Source organism: Scyliorhinus canicula, chromosome 7 (assembly GCF_902713615.1).
Source record: "Scyliorhinus canicula chromosome 7, sScyCan1.1, whole genome shotgun sequence".
In the NCBI taxonomy this organism is placed as follows: domain Eukaryota; kingdom Metazoa; phylum Chordata; class Chondrichthyes; order Carcharhiniformes; family Scyliorhinidae; genus Scyliorhinus; species Scyliorhinus canicula.
In genome coordinates, this window is record NC_052152.1 from 8,943,875 (window position 1) to 8,963,211 (window position 19,337).

At 43.6% G+C, this 19,337-nt stretch overlaps 1 protein-coding gene across 1 annotated transcript in view; it reads right to left on the bottom strand.

The window, feature by feature from the left end:
• The window catches only part of LOC119968723 (lysozyme C-2-like), a 71,198-nt gene extending 67,620 nt beyond the window's left edge, over positions 1-3,578 (bottom strand). Inside the window, exon 1 of the mRNA XM_038801358.1 lies at positions 3,486-3,578. The gene's annotated coding sequence lies outside the window, so the exon portion shown is untranslated. The remainder of the gene's footprint in view (positions 1-3,485) is intronic.
• Positions 3,579-19,337: the final 15,759 nt, after the last annotated feature.

The following is a 19,337-nucleotide window of genomic DNA, read 5'->3' on the forward strand; positions in this document are numbered from 1 at the left end:
GTAATGGTGGTATCCATGTCCATGATCTGGCATGTCTTGCAGAGATTGCCCTGGCAGGGTTGTGTGATGTCATGGTCGCTGTTCTGAAGGCTGGGTAATTTGCTGCAAACAATGGTTTGTTTGAGGTTGAGCCTTTTTTTCAAGGCAAGTAGTGGGGGTGTGGGGATGACCTTGGCAAGATGTTCATCTTCATTGATGACGTGTTGGAGGCTGCGAAGAAGATGTCGTAGTTTCTCCGCCCCAGGAAAGTACTGGACGACGAAGGATACTCAGTCAGTTGTGTCCCGTGTTTGTCGGCTGAGAAGGCTGGTGTGGTTTTTGCTGTGGCGCGTTGGAACTGTCGATCGATGAGTCGAGCGCCATATCCCGTTCATACGAGGGCATCTTTTGGCTTTGATCTGTATGTCCTCAGTGTCTACAGGTATAGTGTCAGAAGACTGGAGAGAGGCAAATATTGTCCCCTTGTTTAGGAAAGGGAATAGGTACAACCCTGGGAATGATAGGCCGGTTAGTCTCACTTCGGTCATAGGTACATTATTGGAAAGGGTCCTGAGGGATAGGATTTATGATCATTTGGAAAGACAGCTAAATCCAGGATCCAGGATAGTCAGCACGGATTTCTGAGGGGTAAGTCTTGCCTCACAAGTTTGATTATATTCTTTGAGGAGGTAACTAAGTATATAGATGAAGGTAGAACAGTTGATGTCGTCTACATGGATTTTAGTAAGGCGTTTGATAAGGTTCCCCATGGTCGGCTCATGCAGAAAGTAAGGAGGCATGGCACAGAGGGAAATTTGGCTGATTGGATCAGTAACTGGCTATCACATAGAAGACAGAGGGTGGTGGTGGATGGAAAATTTTCAGACTGGAGCCCAGTCACCAGCGGTGTACCACAGGTAATGTGGTATCATGCTGATTTTTATCAATGACTTGGATGATGGAGTTGAAGGTTGGGTTAGTAAATTTGCTGATGACACCAAGATTGGTGGAGTAGTGGATAAAGTGGAGGGCTGTTGTAGGCTGCAAAGAGACATTGATAGAATGGAGAGCTGGGCTGAAAAGTGGCAGATGGAATTTAACCCTGATAAGTGTGAGGTGATCCATTTTGGTAGGACAAATTTGAATGCAGATTACAGGGTTAATGGCAGGGTTCTGAATAATGTGAAGGAACAGAGAAATCTCGGAGTTCATGTCCATAGATCTCTGAAAGAGGCCACCCAAATGGATAGAACTGTGAAGAAAGCCTACAGTGTGTTAGCATTTGTTAACAGGAGGATTGAGTTTAAGAGCCATGAGGTTATGCTGCAACTGTACAAGACCTTGGTTCGACCACATTTGGAGTATTGTGTGCAGTTCTGGTCACCTCATTACAGGAAGGATGTGGAAGCATTGGAAAGGGTGCAAAGGAGATTTACCAGGATGCTGCCTGAATTGCAGGGTAGGTCTTATGAGGAAAGGTAGAGGGAGCTAGGGCTTTTCTCCTTGGTGCGAAGGAGGATGAGAGGTGAATTAATTGAGGTGCATAAGATGATGAGAGGGATAGATAGGGTGGACGTTCAGTGACTTTTTCCTCGGGTGGATGTAGCTGTTACAAGGGGGCATACCTATAAGGTTCATGGTGGACGATAAAGGAGGGATGTCAGAGGTCGGTTCTTTACTCAGAGTGTTTGGGGAGTGGAACGCTATGGTAGTGGAGTTGGACACTTTAGGAACATTCAAGTGGTTATTGGTGAGGCATATGGAGTGCAGTAGAATGATTGGGAGTAGGTTGATTTGATCTTAGTTTCAGACTAGATCGGCACAACATCATGGGCCGAAGAGCCTGTACTTGTGCTGTACAGTTCTATGTTCTATAAGTGACTCTCAATTTTAATCAAATAGAGGCAATAAACGATTCTTATTTGCACCCGAGAAGTTTTAATTCAAATTTCTACTGAGTTTTAGTGTCGCAAGCTCCTCACTAAATCCGTATGGTAGATCGCTTACAATTGCGGTAGTCGGCAGGATGGGAGGGGCCAGCCAGGAAGAAATCAGAAGACCGAAGAAAGACAAGAAGGACGGAAGACCCAAAGATAAATGGCTAGACTTGGGTAAGAAATATCTTTTTCACCCATTAAAAGTCATGAAGCCACATCAAGCAGTGCTTCGCCCCCCCAGAAAAGACCTTTTTATAGACTGTGTTAATTCAATCGGGTGCCAGTCGTTGAAACTAAAATAAAATGGGACTGAAAGAACAGTCGAGGTAGTGTACACAGATTACACATAGTTGACGATCAAAAAATTGGGTTGAGCTTATGGCGGACATGACTCCTAAAATAGATTTAGGACCTTCAAATGGTAGAGAACTACTTCCCACGACGTCCAAGGGTGGTCACACTGTACCGGATGTCTCTATTGACAATATATTCGGTGATCTTAGATCTTTGATTTGTAGACAATTTGGACTGTCTGAAGTTGCAAGAAAAACTGAAAATCCCCAAAGGACAGTGGTCCCTTGATAATATCAAAAAGGCATGGGGCAAAACCACACGCTTAAATAGAGGAAAACGTATGAAATGGTCTTTTGCAGTAATGACACAGCTCCAAAAACAATCAAGAGACAATCACAAAAACTAAATTTGATCATGGCCTTAAGTCCCCTAAAGACCAACTAGCAGCTGTTGTTGAAGAATTACGAGATGCAAAATCTAAACTTGAACAATGTGATCAGATTAAAACATTATTGGAAAATGAAACCTTTAAAGTTCAACAGCAATCATTTCATATTGGCGAATTACAACGTAAAAATACTAACTCAGAATTCAAACTTCAACAGTTAATATCAGAACATTGTGGTCTTAAAAGTCAAAATTGCCAGTTACTTGAGGAAAAATGTATTTCGGAATGAGACATGGACACCATGAAATGTCACAACAAATTACTGACAGACAAATTAACAGCTCAAAAGCCTTCAAATCTGTCTTTAAAAAATCAGCTGGACTCTCCAAAGCAAACAGCGCCACCAACGGGAAGAGTTGAAATGATTTTAACTAAAGCCCAAGATGTACCAGTGATATCTAAACCAAATCCTACATTATTGCAAGCTGCTACTGACATGAAAACAATGAATACACTGATCGAAGTTCCACAGGGGAAGTTTGGCCAAATGAATTATCTGTCAAGGACACTTTTACCCCAGAACAAACCGTTATCTTACTCTGAGACCAACCACAAAATGCTGCTGGCCCCGATCCAAAAGATTCTCATGGCAGCTTTAATAGATGGTGAGAATTTTAAACAAGAAAAGCCTATTCGGTTGAGCAATGAGCCTCGTGGTAAACAAAGTGTAATACAACTTAATCCATTAAACACCAAACAGCTTGGAGTTGAAGTGATAAAGACAACAGCCTGGGTTTTATACCATTTAAAAGATCTATCAAAAACCCATTTTGTCACTGGTTTAAAACCAGAACTGTCTACAGCTTTAAACTTGATCCTACCCATACCTCAATCCGAAACTGCAACTGCTAAAAAAAAGCACGTCAATCGTTGCCTCTCCTCCTCCGTTAACAACAAATCTATCCAGAAGAGATATAAAATTCCTTTCTCGTGTTGAAGACGGCCATTTTGTGAGTTTCAGATTTCATGATTACAAACTGGTCTCCTACGATGAAGGCCCGCCTCCTGGTTACTGGGATACACCCCAAGTCAAGTAGCGCTAAAAAGTCGCCAAGAACTGTTAACTTGAGAAAACTGACATTATTTTGAATGTTGCTTTATTAATTTTAAGAAATTAACATATCTTGTTAGCTGTGCTTCCTTTAACAGAGTCGACAAATTTATCTGCAGAAAACCAAGTTCATTCAGCGCAAGATTGGTTCAGTCATATATTCAATACGTTATTGTGTTTCATATTTTAAAAGTTTAAAATTAGCTTGGAAATTAAAACTTCAGACAATGTGGAAGCTGTTTTCTTAAAGAAAACACACAATTTTTATTAAAAGCAAATCTATGTTCCACGAGAACACATTGTTCTAAGACAATTGATGACGGGGATTTGGCAGCAATCCAACTTTTACTCGCAGTCCATTTGAGTGACATATATATTTTTTTAAACGTTTGAGAATGATGCGAATGGCATCATTCCAAGCTCTATGCCCCCTTTTTATTTCTGCAGGAAAATTAACCCTTTCAACAGGTTTTTGTGTATAATCCAGAAGGTCTACAAAATTATGAGAGGCATAGACAGAGTGGATAGTCAGAGGCTTTTCCCCAGGGTAGAGGGGTCAATTACTAGGAGGCATGGGTTTAAGGTGTGAGGGGCAAGGTTTAGAGCAGATGTACGGGGCAAGTTTTTTACACAGAGGGGAGTGGGTGCCTGAGGTGGTGGTGGAAGCAGGGACGATAGCAACATTTAAGAGGCATCTTGATAAATACACGAATAGGATGGGAATAGAGGGATGCGGACCCAGGACGTGTAGAAGATTGTAGTTTAGTCGGGCAGCATGGTCGGCACGGGCTTGGAAGGCCGAAGGGCTTGTTCCTGTGCTGCACTTTTCTTTGTTTCTTTGTTTTCTTTGTTTGTTTCTTATGTCAAAGACTTGGCAATTCACATCCAATACAAAGTTTAAAAAAACTTGACCAACCCTTTGATTACACTCTTTGGGGTTGACTTTCCAATTGGTTGGGTGGCACAGGAATTAACGTCATTAAGGGACTTTTCCTATTTTGCATATTTGCACTTATCATTTATGCACTAATGCTGCTGATCAGATACTTTGGCTACCTATAGAGCCCAACCAATCCACATAATTCATATTTATTCATACACAACAATAGCAAAGAACATCAAAATGGACAGTTTCTGTTGAACTATTAATTACTGCATTATTATTCATTTATTAGTGAATTATTATTAATAATTTATTACTAAATCATATACTAAACTTTAGTTATTTCACTGTATAATCGTTTCATTTGTATACATGAAATTATTATTAATTGTTTATTACTGAATTATGTAATCATTATATCATTTTTTTAAAGTCAGTATATCAATGTTTTAAGCAATACTAAGGAAAGAAAAGTTGGATCCACGCATCACATGTGAAGCGCACTTATAAATATTAAGATCTGTAAAATGTTTACCGTAACATTCATTCTGAATTATTTGATTAGCTTTGTAAATGTTGTACCAGAACTGAATGAGATCCCCATCCTTTACACATCTAAGATATATGATAAAAATGTCAACATTTCCAATGGTTGGGTATGCATTGCTACGCTTACTAACTCAGGAGTGGGTATTCCCTTCTTAACTATCCCCTTTAATGCTTCAGAAACAGCAGAATCTATCAGAGTGTCCCTCGCTCTGTAGTGGTCCATTCTGGAGAATATTCATGTGAAAAAGGAAGGTACAAGATTTATTTCAGCAGGCTATACACTAAACACCTTTTCAGGATGGCGCCAACTTAAATATAACCCGAACAGAAATCCTCAATATGTTAGCCTCCCAACTAATATTAAACAAAAAGGATCAATATGCCTCATTATTAATCACTCTAAAGGGATGAAAATAGGCAATAGGGATTGTGCTAATTATTTAGATGTTCACACAGCTTATAAATGTCCACAAAATTTATTACAAAGAACTAAACGGTCCTCAAAAATAACAGACATACGTAGCATCACAAATAATAAAACTTATTTTATTTGTGATGATAGAGCATATTCCTGGCTCTCAAAATACTGGTCAGGATCTTGCTATTTAGGATACCTAGTACCTGCGACCCATCATCTTCCTCATCTCCCTTATGTTTCAGAACCAGCCACTCGAAGCCGATTACACTGCTACTGCCTGAGGTAACATTTCTGACGAAATGCGAGCAATTCGAACCGTGCCATTACAAAGTTGAATGGCACTTGACTATGTGCTAGCCGAAAAAGTGGCACCTGCGCCCTGATTGGTGCGGAGTTGGGCTTTCATTCCAGATAACTCCAAAGAAGTTAAAGATCTAAATCACATATCCAAAAAGAAATAAAGAAACTTGATCCACCCCCAGTTATCTCTCTCTGGGATAAACTTTGCGGGTGGCTGGGACACACCGGAATGTCCACAGTAAGAATAATCTTATTCTCCTGTGTAGCTGGATTCATCATTTACGTAACATGCCAATGTATCAAGTGCATTAAAGAACTATTTGCTAAACGCAAGGGACCGACTGTCAGAATCATTCACACTAACCCTACTGCACCACCATTAGATGAAATAGAAATGAAGTGTTATTGCTGAAATGTTACTGATCAATCAATTATTTGACTGTATTGTTAACATATAGTTAATGTATTAATACTGAATCAGTAGATTCCGGCTTGGGTCGCTGTCTGTGCAGAGTCTGCACATCCTCCCCGTGTGTGCGTGGGTTTCCTCCGGGTGCTCCGGTTTCCTCCCACAGTCCAAAGATGTGCAGGTTAGGTGGATTGGCCATGATAAATTGTCCTTAGTGTCCAAAATTGCCCTTAGTGTTGGGTGGGGTTACTGGGTTATGGGGATAGGGTAGAGGTGTTAATCTTGGGTAGGGTGCTCTTTCCAGGAGATGGTGCAGACTCAATGGGCCGAATGTCCTCCTTCTGCACTGTAAATTCTATGTAAATATGAATGAGTTATTCTTTGCGCTTTTACCTATCCTATCGCATTAATTGTATCTTTTACCTTATTGTAATATATCTCACTTAGAACATAGAACATAGAACAGTACAGCACAGAACAGGCCCCTCGGCCCTCGATGTTGTGCCGAGCAATGATCACCCTACTTAAACCCACATAACCCGTATACCCGTAACCCAACAATCCCCCCATTAACCTTCCTTTTTTATTAGGACACTACGGGCAATTTAGCATGGCCAATCCACCTAACCCGCACATCTTTGGACTGTGGGAGGAAACCGGAGCACCTGGAGGAAACCCACGCACACACGGGGAGGACGTGCAGACTCCACACAGACAGTGACCCAGCCGGGAATCGAACCTGGGACCCTGGAGCTGTGAAGCATTGATGCTAACCACCATGCTACCGTGAGGCCCCACTTCTTCTCTCAATTTATCAAAGCAGGGACTGTAGAAACCAACTATTTTCTAATACACCTGATAGGTAAAAGATGGTTATTTAGCGTAAATATTAAGCCCTATTTTTAAATACCCGTTTTAAATTAAGGATTAAAATAACACTTTTACTGGGCAAAGATGAGAAAGCCATTGTTCTAACTAATGTAATTTCAAAGTCAGTTTGACACTATATTTGTGCTGTACAGTTGTCAGATCAAGGACATAGCAACACATAGCAACATTAAGGAGCTATTGGCCACAATGTGGATAATAGCAAAGTCAGCAGAAATCCAGTTTGAACTGGATTTGACACTGGCACAGAATCGCATTCCATAACATGCACAAGTATTCAAACATGAAAAATTTAAAACTAATGTTGCACATTGAAGATTGACAGCTCACCATCAAATCAAACTCATTTGATTCTAACCCAAACCAATTAGAATGACTTCGAGGTGTAGACAGATGGCTAAAGACTGATATGATTTTGTATACCCGTGAGGGTCCATACGGCCATCTTTATTCTGGAATCATCCTATACTTTGATCTGAACTATTCACTGTCTCTATTTTTCATACTTACACTTTTATACTCTAACTCTTGAAGTAAATGCAAGCTGTTTTGCCGTAAGCAAGAAACCATTTCAGTATTATTTTAAAAATTAAATTGTGTACAAGTTGCTTCTCTATAAGTTATTTTTGCTAGCTGGACTTATTAGAGAATAAGATTTAAGTGACTCTCAATTGTGATCAAATAGAGACAATAAACAATTCTTATTTGCACCCGAGAAGTTTTAACTCAAATTTCTACTGAGGTTTAGTGTCACAAGACATCCGCATGGTCGATCTCTCACAGTGGCCCCTGGGAAAAGGGTGGTGAGCCACCTTCTTGAACCTGTGATATTCTAGGTACTCCAACAGTGCTAAGTGGGAGTTTGCAGATTTAGGTCCAGAGCTGATGAGAAAATACAATATAAACATTCCAAAACTGGGTGGTTTACCCATTGGAACGGAACTTGGCGATGGTAGTATAGAATTTACAGCACAGAAGGAGGCCTTACGGCCCATCGAGACTGCACTGGCCCTTGGAAAGAGCACCCTACATTAGCCCACATCCTCTACCCTATCCCAGTAGCCCCACCTAACTTATTTTTCTGGACACTAAGTGCAATTTAGCATGGCCAATCCACCTAACCTGCACATCTTTATACTGTGGGAGGAAACCAGAGCACCCGGAGGAAACCCACACAGACACGGGGAGAACGTGCAGACTCCATAAAGTCAGTGGCCCAAGCCGGGACCCTGGAGCTGTGAAGCAACAATGCTAACCACTGTGCTACCGTGTGTCCGCGTCCCTTGTCTTTCTTAGTTCAGAGGATCAGAGTCTCAAGTTGAATGAGCAATACAAGCGTTGTTGGAGCTGAACACAGAGTAGAGAATATTCCATCACACTCCTGGACGTGTGCCTTGCAGAGAGTGGAGAGGCTTTGGGAAGTCACGGGGTGAGTTACTTCCCAGCCTGTGACCTGCGCTTGTAGTCATAGTATTTCTATGGGGGCACAGTCAAGCTTCTGGGTCAATGCTGATAACCCTCCCTCCCCGCCTCACCACCACCCCCCCCCCCCCCCCCCACCCCCCCCCCCCCCCCCCAACCCCCCACCCACACCCCACCGAATGTTAATGGCAGGAGATTCAGCAACATTAATGGTGTTAAACATCAAGACGAGATGGTTGACCTCTTGTCCGAGATGGCATTGCTCGTCGTGAATGTTAATCAGCATTTATCAGCTCAAGCCTGATCGCTGTCCACATTGTGTTACATGAACGGCTTCGTTGCTTGAGGAATTACAAAGGATGTAAACATTGTGCCATTATCAGCAAACCTTCCCGGTGCTGACATGAGGGGAGAAAGTCATTGATGAAACAGCTGAAGATTTTTGGGTCAAGGGCACAACCCTGAGGAAGAACTGCAGCAAGGTTCTGGGCAAGGATGATTTTATTGAATCCATTGATTCACAGGATGTGGGCATCACTGGCTAGGGCAGCATTTGTTGCCCATCCCTAATTGCCCTTGGGAAGGTGGTGGTATTATGATCTGAGACCAGCCCCCGACAGTTGCAAGGATACTGGACAGAAACCCCAATAATGAATTTTAATTTTGTAAGACAGTGAGGAAAGGAAACTTTGCTCCAGGAGTGATTTCACAATGAAATAGGGATATTGCACATTAAAACAAACTTTATTGCTAACACAGTATCAAAATATCTTTATTTTCACAAAGCCTTTTAACTCTAAGTATTTCTCATTACAACTAATACGTTATAGGATACAAAGCATATTACATTTAAACATGCAAACTTCAACATAAATATAGTCCATTTCTGTTTTTCATCTCCACCTTCGAAACTTGCAATGTTCTCACATTTCAAAGTAGTGATTAAGCATTGGCAATCATGTTTCATCTTCCTGCTCCATGTATAATTGTTATGTTAAATAGTGAAAGCAATAAACTCCATCCGAACAGTCTTACATTTCTATCGTTAAACATTTCCAAAAACTTTAACGGATTATGGTCTGTATATACAATTGTCTCTGATGATTTGTTAGAAACATAAATGTCAAAATGTTGAAAGGCCAATAACAAATTTAAGGTTTCTTTCTCGAGATTGGAATATTTATTTTGATGAATATTTTGTTTCAGAGAAACATAACCAACAGGCCATTCAATTATTTTGTTACATTCCTGCAACAGTACAGCACCGACATCCATATCACTTGTGTCAATTTGCAGCTTAACCTGCTTGGCATAATTAGGTGTCACCAACATATGGTAAAGTAAATTGCCATAGTCCCAGGTGACCATAGACTGCTTTCCCCTTTGAGGGGGAGAGCTGACTGGTGGTGATTTAACCTGAGAATCACCACACCTCAGGTGAGGGAAAAGGTGGAGCCTTCATGAATAAACTCAGATGATCTGGGATTCGAACCTGTGCTGTTGGCCATGTTCTGTGTCACAAACCTAGCTGTCCAGCCAACTGAGCTAAGCCTGCCCCATACCCACACCGGTGTGGTGGTTGACAGTTTTCAGATGGTCGAACGCCTCCTGATGTTCTGATGACCACTGGAATTTCCTGTCTTTTTTCAAACATTCAGCCACTGGAGGAACCGCACTTCTGAAACTTGGCATGAATATCCATCAGAAACCACCCATTCCTAGAAATCACAGAACTTCAGAGCCCCGGCAACTACTGCCTCGCCTCCCACAGCAACCGGGGATACAATTCATCCGGACCTGGATATTTATCCACCTTTAAGCCCGCCAGTACCTCCAATACCTTGTCACTCCCTCTGACAATTTGCTCAAGAACCACACAATCTCTCTCCCTGAGTTCCACTACTACCTCCTCATTCCCTTGGGAGATGACAGATGTGAAATATTTGTTCAACACCCTACCAATTTCCTATGGCTCTACCCATAGATTTCCCCCTTGGTCCTTAATAGGCCCTACTCTTTCCCTGGTTAGTTTCCCATTGATATGCTTATAGAATATCTTGGGATTTTCCCTACTTTAACCCGCCAGAGCTTTCTCATAGCCTCTCTTTGATCCTAATTGAATTCTTAAGCTCCATCCTGCACTTTCTGTACTTCACTAAATGCCTCTGCAGACATGCTCCCCTTAAACACCTCTCTTTTCCTTCTCATCATATCCTGAGTATCTCTGGCCATCCAGGTTCTCTGGGATTGTTACACCTTCCTATTACCCGCGAGGGTACATATTGGTACTGTACCCTCAGCATTTCTTCTTTCAACCCTTCTCACTGCTTGTCTGTAGGTTTTCCGACAAGTACTCTTTCCAGTCTACCTTGGCCAGATCCTGCCTTATTTTGTTCAAATCTACTCTCCCCCAATCCAAAACCTTTCTTTGCAACTTGTCTATTTCTTTGTCCATCACAAATTCAAATTGAACCACCAACACACCTGCCCGGTTTAATTCCCCAGGATTAGGTCCAGCACGGCACCTCCCTTGTTGGATCCTCTACTTACTGAGCCAAAAATCGTTCCTGTATAGATTTTAAGAAATCTACTCCATCTAAGCCCTTAACAGGGTGGCTGTCCAAATTAATTTTGGGGAAGTTAAATTCACCTGACATTATTTTACACCCTTCCATGAATTGCACACATATTTGCTCCTCAATTTCCCGCTGACGAACTGGGGGTCTGTAACAAACACCGAGCGACGTAGCTGTCACTTTTTTATTCTTAAGCTCCATTTGATGCCCCTCCAAGATTTCAGGCTGGATTCTCATATTGGAGACTAAGTCCCCACGCCGGCGTGAAAACAGTGGTGTTTAACGGCAGAAAAACTGGCGCAAAACGGCCACTGAATCCCTGCTCCGCGGGGCGGGGAGGGCAGGAAGGACAGCTCCCAGCTCTAGCTGCCGATACGACAGAGAGCATTGCTGGGACCGTGGCTGCGTATGCGCATGGTGGTGGCCTGCAGCGGCCGTGCTTCACGCTGGACGCAGCCCGCGGACCTCGCCAGCAAAACTAATCCCCACCTCGGCCGGCTCGCGTGCCCAGGCCCGCCACCCACTGTACCCTCAGACCCAAATAAAGCACCCCCTGCCCACGGATCAGCCCTCCCCCGACTGTGGCGGCGCTGGACTGAGTCCACAGCCATCACGCGGAGTTCCCGGCAGGTGAGACCACACGTGTCCCACGCCGTCAGGAACTCAGCCGGTCGGGATGGAGCGTCACGGGGCTGGCCGCAGGCAATAGCCTGAGGCCATGGATACACCGTGCTGTTCTTGAAAATACAGAAAAATGTGTCATTTGAAACATGGAAGTCTGGCAATATCTGGTTTGAGAGGGTACAGGGAAAGATCCCACAAAAGTTTCATAGCAGCTTCAAAGAGCAGGGTTGTAAAATGCAGATTCTTGCTCACAAGCAGGCTAATCAAACACACCAGTCTCATGTGGTAAGCTAAAACAATGGCTCACACCTTCATGGAATGTAACTATCTCAGGAAGCATCTGAAAAAGCATGGATGAGAGTTTCAATTGCATTAAGTGACGAATGTTTAAAACAGGCAAGTCTTTCAAGTCATAACCAAGTTAAATTTTAGCATACAGCTAAAAGCAAAGTTTCACACCTTAATTGAAATAAACTCTCTTAGTAAACAGCTGGAAAGGATGGAAGATACTCAGTCAAATTTGGTGTCAAATTCAAAGTGTAAAATTCTATGAACATCAAACAGTTAAAAGAAAATTGGAGACGACCTGTCTACGAGAAACATCATGTAAGTCAAAATCAAAGGCAAAGTTATGAGCTGGGGACAATTGGAAAATTAAACGATTTGAAATCACAGAATTAAAAGTAACACCTATTGAAACCAAAGCATTGTTTAATCAGATCTGAGAGGAGACGATATGCCCAAAATGAATAATTAGTTGTAGTAAGATGTTTACATCAAAGATACTTTTAAACTATCAAAGTGAAACAAGCCCATTTACAATAAAGTCGTTAAAACTTAATAACTCTCAGAAAGAGAATATAAACCCAGGGAGCAGCAGCAACAAGGACAGAGGACAGAGGCAAACAGCAACAGGAGAGAAGGGGAGGAGAACTCAGAGAGAGAGAGAGAGAGCTCGGTCATGGGAAAGACAAGGCAAGCAGCCGAGTTTAAACAGTTATACATCTAAGGAAGACTAAAATTTAAACAGGAGTCAGAGTCAGCTTAGAGATAGCTAGGAGAGCCAGCTCTCACAGCTCGGTGCATGGGAAGAACAGGACACAGCAACCGAGTTCACCAGCGAATACAACTCAAGAAGACCAGATTTTAAGAAGATCGATTGCCAAGGTGGGCCTGAAGCAGCCAGAAGCAAGATCTTTTTTCCTTTCTGTAAAGAAAGTGTTTGCAGCTTTTAAAAGAAAAAATATAATAATAAAAATAACTTAACCTGAAAAAGTGGTTATTAGCTTACTTCACTTCCTTAATAACGCAGGACCCAGGACATCAATGCTATTAAGGGGTAAGTAGGTAAAATTCTTCGGTGAAGGTATGGGTTATACCGGGGGATAACTTGAAAAGATAGTTTGACCTGAATAGCACTCACAGAAGCCTGTATCGGAGTCAGGGAGTGAGAATCCCTGTTCACCATTTAGAATATCAACCTTTTTTTGGTATAGGGGTAATTCTAAGAATAGTGGTGAGTTTTAACTTCAGTGCAGTGTACTCCGAGAGTAGGCCACCTTTCAGGGGGCGGAGCATCGTGAAAGCGGCGCTGCCCCCGATTTCGTCATCATCGGGGATTCTCCGTCCCGTCATCTCTCCTTACCGCAGGAACTGCCTCCTTAACTAATAATACAATGTCTCCTCCTCTAATAAGCCCTCCTCTGTCTTGCCTGAAGAGTCTATATCCTGGGATATAGAGCTGCCATTCTTGCCCCTCATTCAAACATGTCTGTATGATTGCAATTATATCATAATTACACATGTCAATCATCGCCTTTAATGATGTACCATCAATTGGACGTTAGACACGATGAAGGTCCAAATTTAGGCTTTAATCAGCTAGATGTTAGCTGGCAAATGTTGCAGATCATCATCGGTGGCAGAGTAATCGCTAGCAGGGCCTTCCGTGTTGGCCCAAGATGGCGGCGCCCAGGACCCGCACGTGGAGTCGGGGCCCCAAGATGGCGGCGCCCAGGACCCGCACGTGGTGTCCGGGGCCCAAGATGGCGGCGCCCGTGGGAACCTCGTGGCGGTTGGGGGAAAGGTCAGCGGCGTCTGCGGGCCAGTCAGGGCAGCCGGGAGCGGGGGTAGGACCAGTGGGCCTGTTGCGGGGGCCGGGAGGTGGGCCGGAGAGGTCGGTGCGTGGCGCTGGGCCCTGGCAGGGCCCGGGGGGGGGGCGATCCGCGGTCGCTGCGCAGAACAGCAGCGGCCGACTTGGTCTGGCAGACCACAGCGTAATGGCCGTTCTTCCCGCAGCTCTTACACAGAGCGGAGCGGGCCGGGCAGAGCGGGCGGGGGTGTTTTGAGAGGCCGCAAAAATAGCAGCGGGGCCCCACTAGCTTGTCGGAGTGTCCCGCAGCGCAGGCCTGGGGGTTGGGTCGGAGGACGGAGGTGGCGCGTGCCATGACGTCCAAGGGGTTGCCGCGCTGCCGGGGGCGGATGCGCGAGTGTTCAAGTCGGCGACCTCCAGGGAGGTTGCGAGGGTCCGTGCCTCAGCTAGGCTGAGGACGTTCTTCTGCAGTAATCGCTGGCGGCTGGAGGAGGATTGCATGCCGGCAACGTAAGCGTCTCTGATTAAAAGTTCCATGTGCTCTGTCGCAGAAACATGGGGACAGGCGCAATTTCTCCCCAGAGCCGTGAGCGCCTGGTAAAACACGTCGAGTGACTCACCAGGGAACTGTTGTTTAGTAGTCAGGAGATGCTGTGCATATACTTCGTTGACCGGCCAGAGAAAGTGTCCTTTCAGGAGATCCATGGCCGCATCATAATCGTTTTTATCCTCAATCATTGAGTATCCCGCCGTGCCCACGCACGAGTGGAGGATGTGGATTTTCTGCTCCTTGGTGGGTTTGCTGGTCGCAGTCGTCAGGTAACTATTGAAACACGCCAGCCAATGTTTAAAGGTTGCAGGCGCATTCGAAGCATGCGGGCTGATGTGGAGGCAGTCAGACTTGATGCGTAGCTCCATTTCAAAATTCTAGCTGATTAAATTGATGTACCATCAATTGGACACGAGACACAATGAAAGTCCAAACTTAGGCTTTAATCAGCTAGATGTTAGCCCGGTGGTCGACTGCAGTGAAAGGCCGACCGCCGGGAAGGCGGGGTCTACTTGCCTCTCGACCAATTGGTGAGCAGTCACATGACTAGTCCCAGCCAATCAGACGAGAGGCACATGACCAGCCAGAGCCAATGGGAAACCAGCGCTCTGCACCAATGGCATTGCTCCTATTCACACCACCACATTTAACTTATCCATTTTACCTTTAAAACTCCTGGCATTAAAGTAGAGGCCATCTTACTCCCTTGAAATTTACTACCACTGTATTCCCTCTGACCTGATTGCATTTTTATGTTATACTGTGTCCCTGTTCTGCTACCTGTCTGCATCCCCTCCCCTTTCCAAACTAGTTTAAACTTTTCCCAACAGCACTCGCAAACCTGCCAGCAAGGATTTTATCCTGCTTTGGTTCAGATGTAGAGTCCCACTTGTACCACCTTCCCCAAAAATGGTCCCAATGGCCCAGTAACGTAAAACCCCCCTCTTGCACCAACTCTTGAGCCACACATTCATCTGTGCTGGAAACGTCACAGACCTCCCACATCTCACAGTTAGAGCACTGAACCCCATTGACTGACACTTGTAGCACTAATTAATTAATTATGTCAAATAAATAAATAGCTATTAAATTTAGTACCAATTATTTAATTATGTTAAAATATGTTACGATATGGTCCTTTGCGCTAGATTTCTCTGATCAATATTAAATGCTAAATACACTAGAACGAGAACAAAGAACAAAGAAACATTACAGCACAGGAACAGGCCTTTCGGCCCTCCAAGCCTGCGCCGATCTAGATCCTCTATCTAAAACTGTTGCCTGTTTTTTAAGGGTCTTTATCCCTCTGCTCCCTGTCCATTCATGTTGCTGTCTAGATACATCTCAAAGGACGCAATCGTGCCCGCCTCTACCACCTCCGCCGGCAATGCATTCCAGGCACCAGCCTTATACAACTGTGACATGACCTGCCAACTCTTGCACTCAAATCCACTAATCTCCTAGTTACTCTTCTACTTAGTTAATGGCTCTAGTTTTTTAAATGTAGAATAACCAGGCAATCAGGTCACAGCTTTACTGTGACGTCACTTTTCCGTTTTTATTTTCCCCAGTCCCCAATACCCAATAGGTGAATTACCAACTCTGCTCCCTGCCGACTAGTTAGATTAACTCCAAATTCCGCCAGCCCTTCTTTGCTTATCCAAGTTATAAACAATTAGAGCCCTTACAGATTATAAACTACATAAATTATTTTCAAATTATAATTGCTGGAAGTTGTAAAGACTTACCCACCTTGTCCACTATTTACCGATCAGCTCGCTCCCTTGTATCCTCAGCTACAGCAAGGCAAGGTCCCTCTCTGAAGATTTGAAAGTCAGGAAGCAAGGAGAAAAAGCAAAGGACACCTCTTCCCTCTTTTCGTCATGTGATGTGCATGTGCATTGACGTCAGCAGAGTGTTTGCGCGAGCTTTCAACAGATCACCATCTTGATTGCATTGAGCAACAACATCCTTAATGAGCCTCTCATTATGTTGTGAAGCAACCTGTCGTTGTGTTTTACAAGATGGCAGAGTGGGGGCACCTCCATTTCTTTTCTCTTTGCCGCAACAAAGGAATAGAATGGGTGAGGAAGCTGGCAACGAGGATCGAGGCAGAAAAATCGCTGCAAAGAAGATTTTCGTCGACTAATTGTGGGTCAACATTGGGAACAATGGTAGATTATTGGGACCCGACCCGCACACAGACGTCACGCGGAGCACAGCTGCATTTGTGAAGTTTTAACAAAACCTTTAAAAGCAACTGTGTATAAGAAGACCAACACTCAGGGAAGATTTGCGATGATGTGAGTGAGATCTGTGTTGCAGGGACCATACACATGGCGAAGTTACACAGGCTGTGGGGAACAGGGATTTCAAAATTTACTGACACTGCAAGGGCCACAGCATTGTAGAAGAGCTGAAATAATCAGGCATAAAAGGGAAAGAATTCCTAGTTGCTTGTTTAAGTGATTGTTTGTGCCAGACTTTCCAACACAGTGGGAAGGGAGGAAGTTGAGATCCGAGGAGAGGGAAAAATGGGTGTCATGGGTGCAATTGATGAGGATTATCATATGAAGAAAGATTCCAACTATTTAATGGCGAATCAGACACCAGCTAAATTGGCCGTTAAACAGTTATGCTGCTACAGAATCTTATTCACCCAGCAGATGCAGGAGACAAGTCCTTCATTGATTTAATGAAAATCTTATAGGGAGAGTGCTCTCCTAAACCATTACTGATTGCAGAAATGTTCGGGTTCCACCACCGTAGTCAGGAAAAAGTTGAAAATGTTTTACAGCTTTTAGCGTCTTCATGAAGATTAGCTAGATATTGTGAACTTGGTACAACACTTGCTGACACTCTTCAAGACAGGCTGGGTTTGTGGGTTATGCAATGAAGCCATTCGGAGGAAGCTGCTTATTGTAAATGATTTAACTCTAAAAGCGGCTGCCACACCAATGGAGCTTGCAACAAGAGAAGCTTGTTAGGGGCTGGAGCGAGGATCCACAAAATGGATACCACAAGGAGCAAGGCTGCAAAGGTCCAATCATGTCACCGTTGTACACAGGTCAGACACTTAGCGGGTGAATGTTAGAGTAAATCGAATACCTGCAAGAATTGTGGCAAGAAGGTGGGCAGCACGGTAGCATGGTGGTTAGCATAAATGCTTCACAGCTCCAGGGTCCCAGGTTCGATTCCCGGCTGGGTCACTGTCTGTGCGGAGTCTGCACCTCCTCCCCGTGTGTGCGTGGGTTTCCTCCGGGTGCTCCTGTTTCCTCCCACAGTCCAAAGATGTGCGGGTTAGGTGGATTGGCCATGCTAAATTGTACTGTACTGTTCTATGTTCTAAGGGACCCATTGCCCATGCTTGTTGGGCTTAGAAAATGTCTCCTATGCCAAGAAGGTGCAAGAAGAAAACAGTCAAACAATCGAGCATTGTCTACAAATTAGTGCATGAAGATCATAATCATTCAAAAGACAGTAAAACGGAACTACTGCAAGAGCTTAAGCTAGGTGGCTTGTCAATGCAGGGCAATCAACAACGCTTTTTGGGCATATCAGAAACTTGAAAGTCATGAATTTAAAATGGAAGTATACACAGACGCAACAGTATCGCTAATACCTGAGAAAATTTTTTTAAAAATGATATCTGTCTTTAAAACGGTCAAATGTGATCTAAGGACATTCACTGAAGTGGTTGCATAACTTAAAGGATGCATTACGGTGAAAGAAGAAGCAAATGGGCAGACGGCGAAGTTGCCTCTTCACGTTGTCCCGTGGAGACGTTCCTGCTCTATTTCAAAAGCATGGTTGGCTCAGGTTAGGCTTAACTGAGAAACAGTCAATCAATTAGTGGATTCAAAGAGCAACTTCCAACATCTGAAGAAGTATGAGAAGGTGTTTGAAGGCCAGACAGCACACCCAAATGACTCAAAGCGAGAACTGTACCATCCGCCATCAAGCCGAAAGTTGGAGAAGAACTAGATATGTTAGTAAGGACAGGAGTCATTGACCCTGTTACTGTAAGTGATTGGGCGACACCAATCATTCCTGTGTTAAAACGGTTTGGCTCAGACAGAATTTGTGGAGATTTCAAAACTATTATTAGGCCACTTTTGTGCATGGCTCATTGTCCACTGCTGCTGATTGAAGACTTGTTTGCTGGAACGGGAACAGTTGGCGAATTTGGAAGCGACTCTGAAGTGGTTACAGAGATACAACATGAGAGTTAAGAAGGAAAAGTGTGGCATTTACAAGTCATCCATAAATTACAACCGTCATATAATTGCCAAAGGTGGTTTACACAAAGAGCTGAAGAAAATGTCATCAATCTTGGAAGCACCACATCCACAAAATGTGAAACAATTAAGATAATGTTTAGAGTTGATCAATTATTATGGTCAATTTGTGCTTAATTGAGCAGCATGATTGAATCATTTATACATGTTGCTATGTGTCAAACAGGCATGGCAGTGATCAGAAGAATGTGAAAATGTTAACAACAAAGTGAAAGAAGCTTCACTGAAGTCACAGCTGTTGGTTCATTATAATCCAAAAATGAAGTTGCAATAAATTACAAATGAAGCTTGTGATGCCTCACCCGATGGGGTTAGTGCAGTTGTCTCACACATTAACATCTACAGGAGAGGAATAACCAATAGCATTTGCTTCACACAGTCCTACCCGCGCACAAGTGAATTACACCCTGCTAGAAAAAGAAGCTTTGAGCATAATTTTCGATGTAAGAAGTTTCCACTAGTACCTTCATGGGCCTCATTTCACCATTTGAAGGTGCAGCGCTTTCTGCTGGATTCTTCTACTTGGATTTGCCAGAATCCTTGGGATGCATCTAGCTTGGTAAAGAAATGCACATGTGCCATTTCGCTTGTGATCGCTTCTCTTTTTGGGATTGGGTAG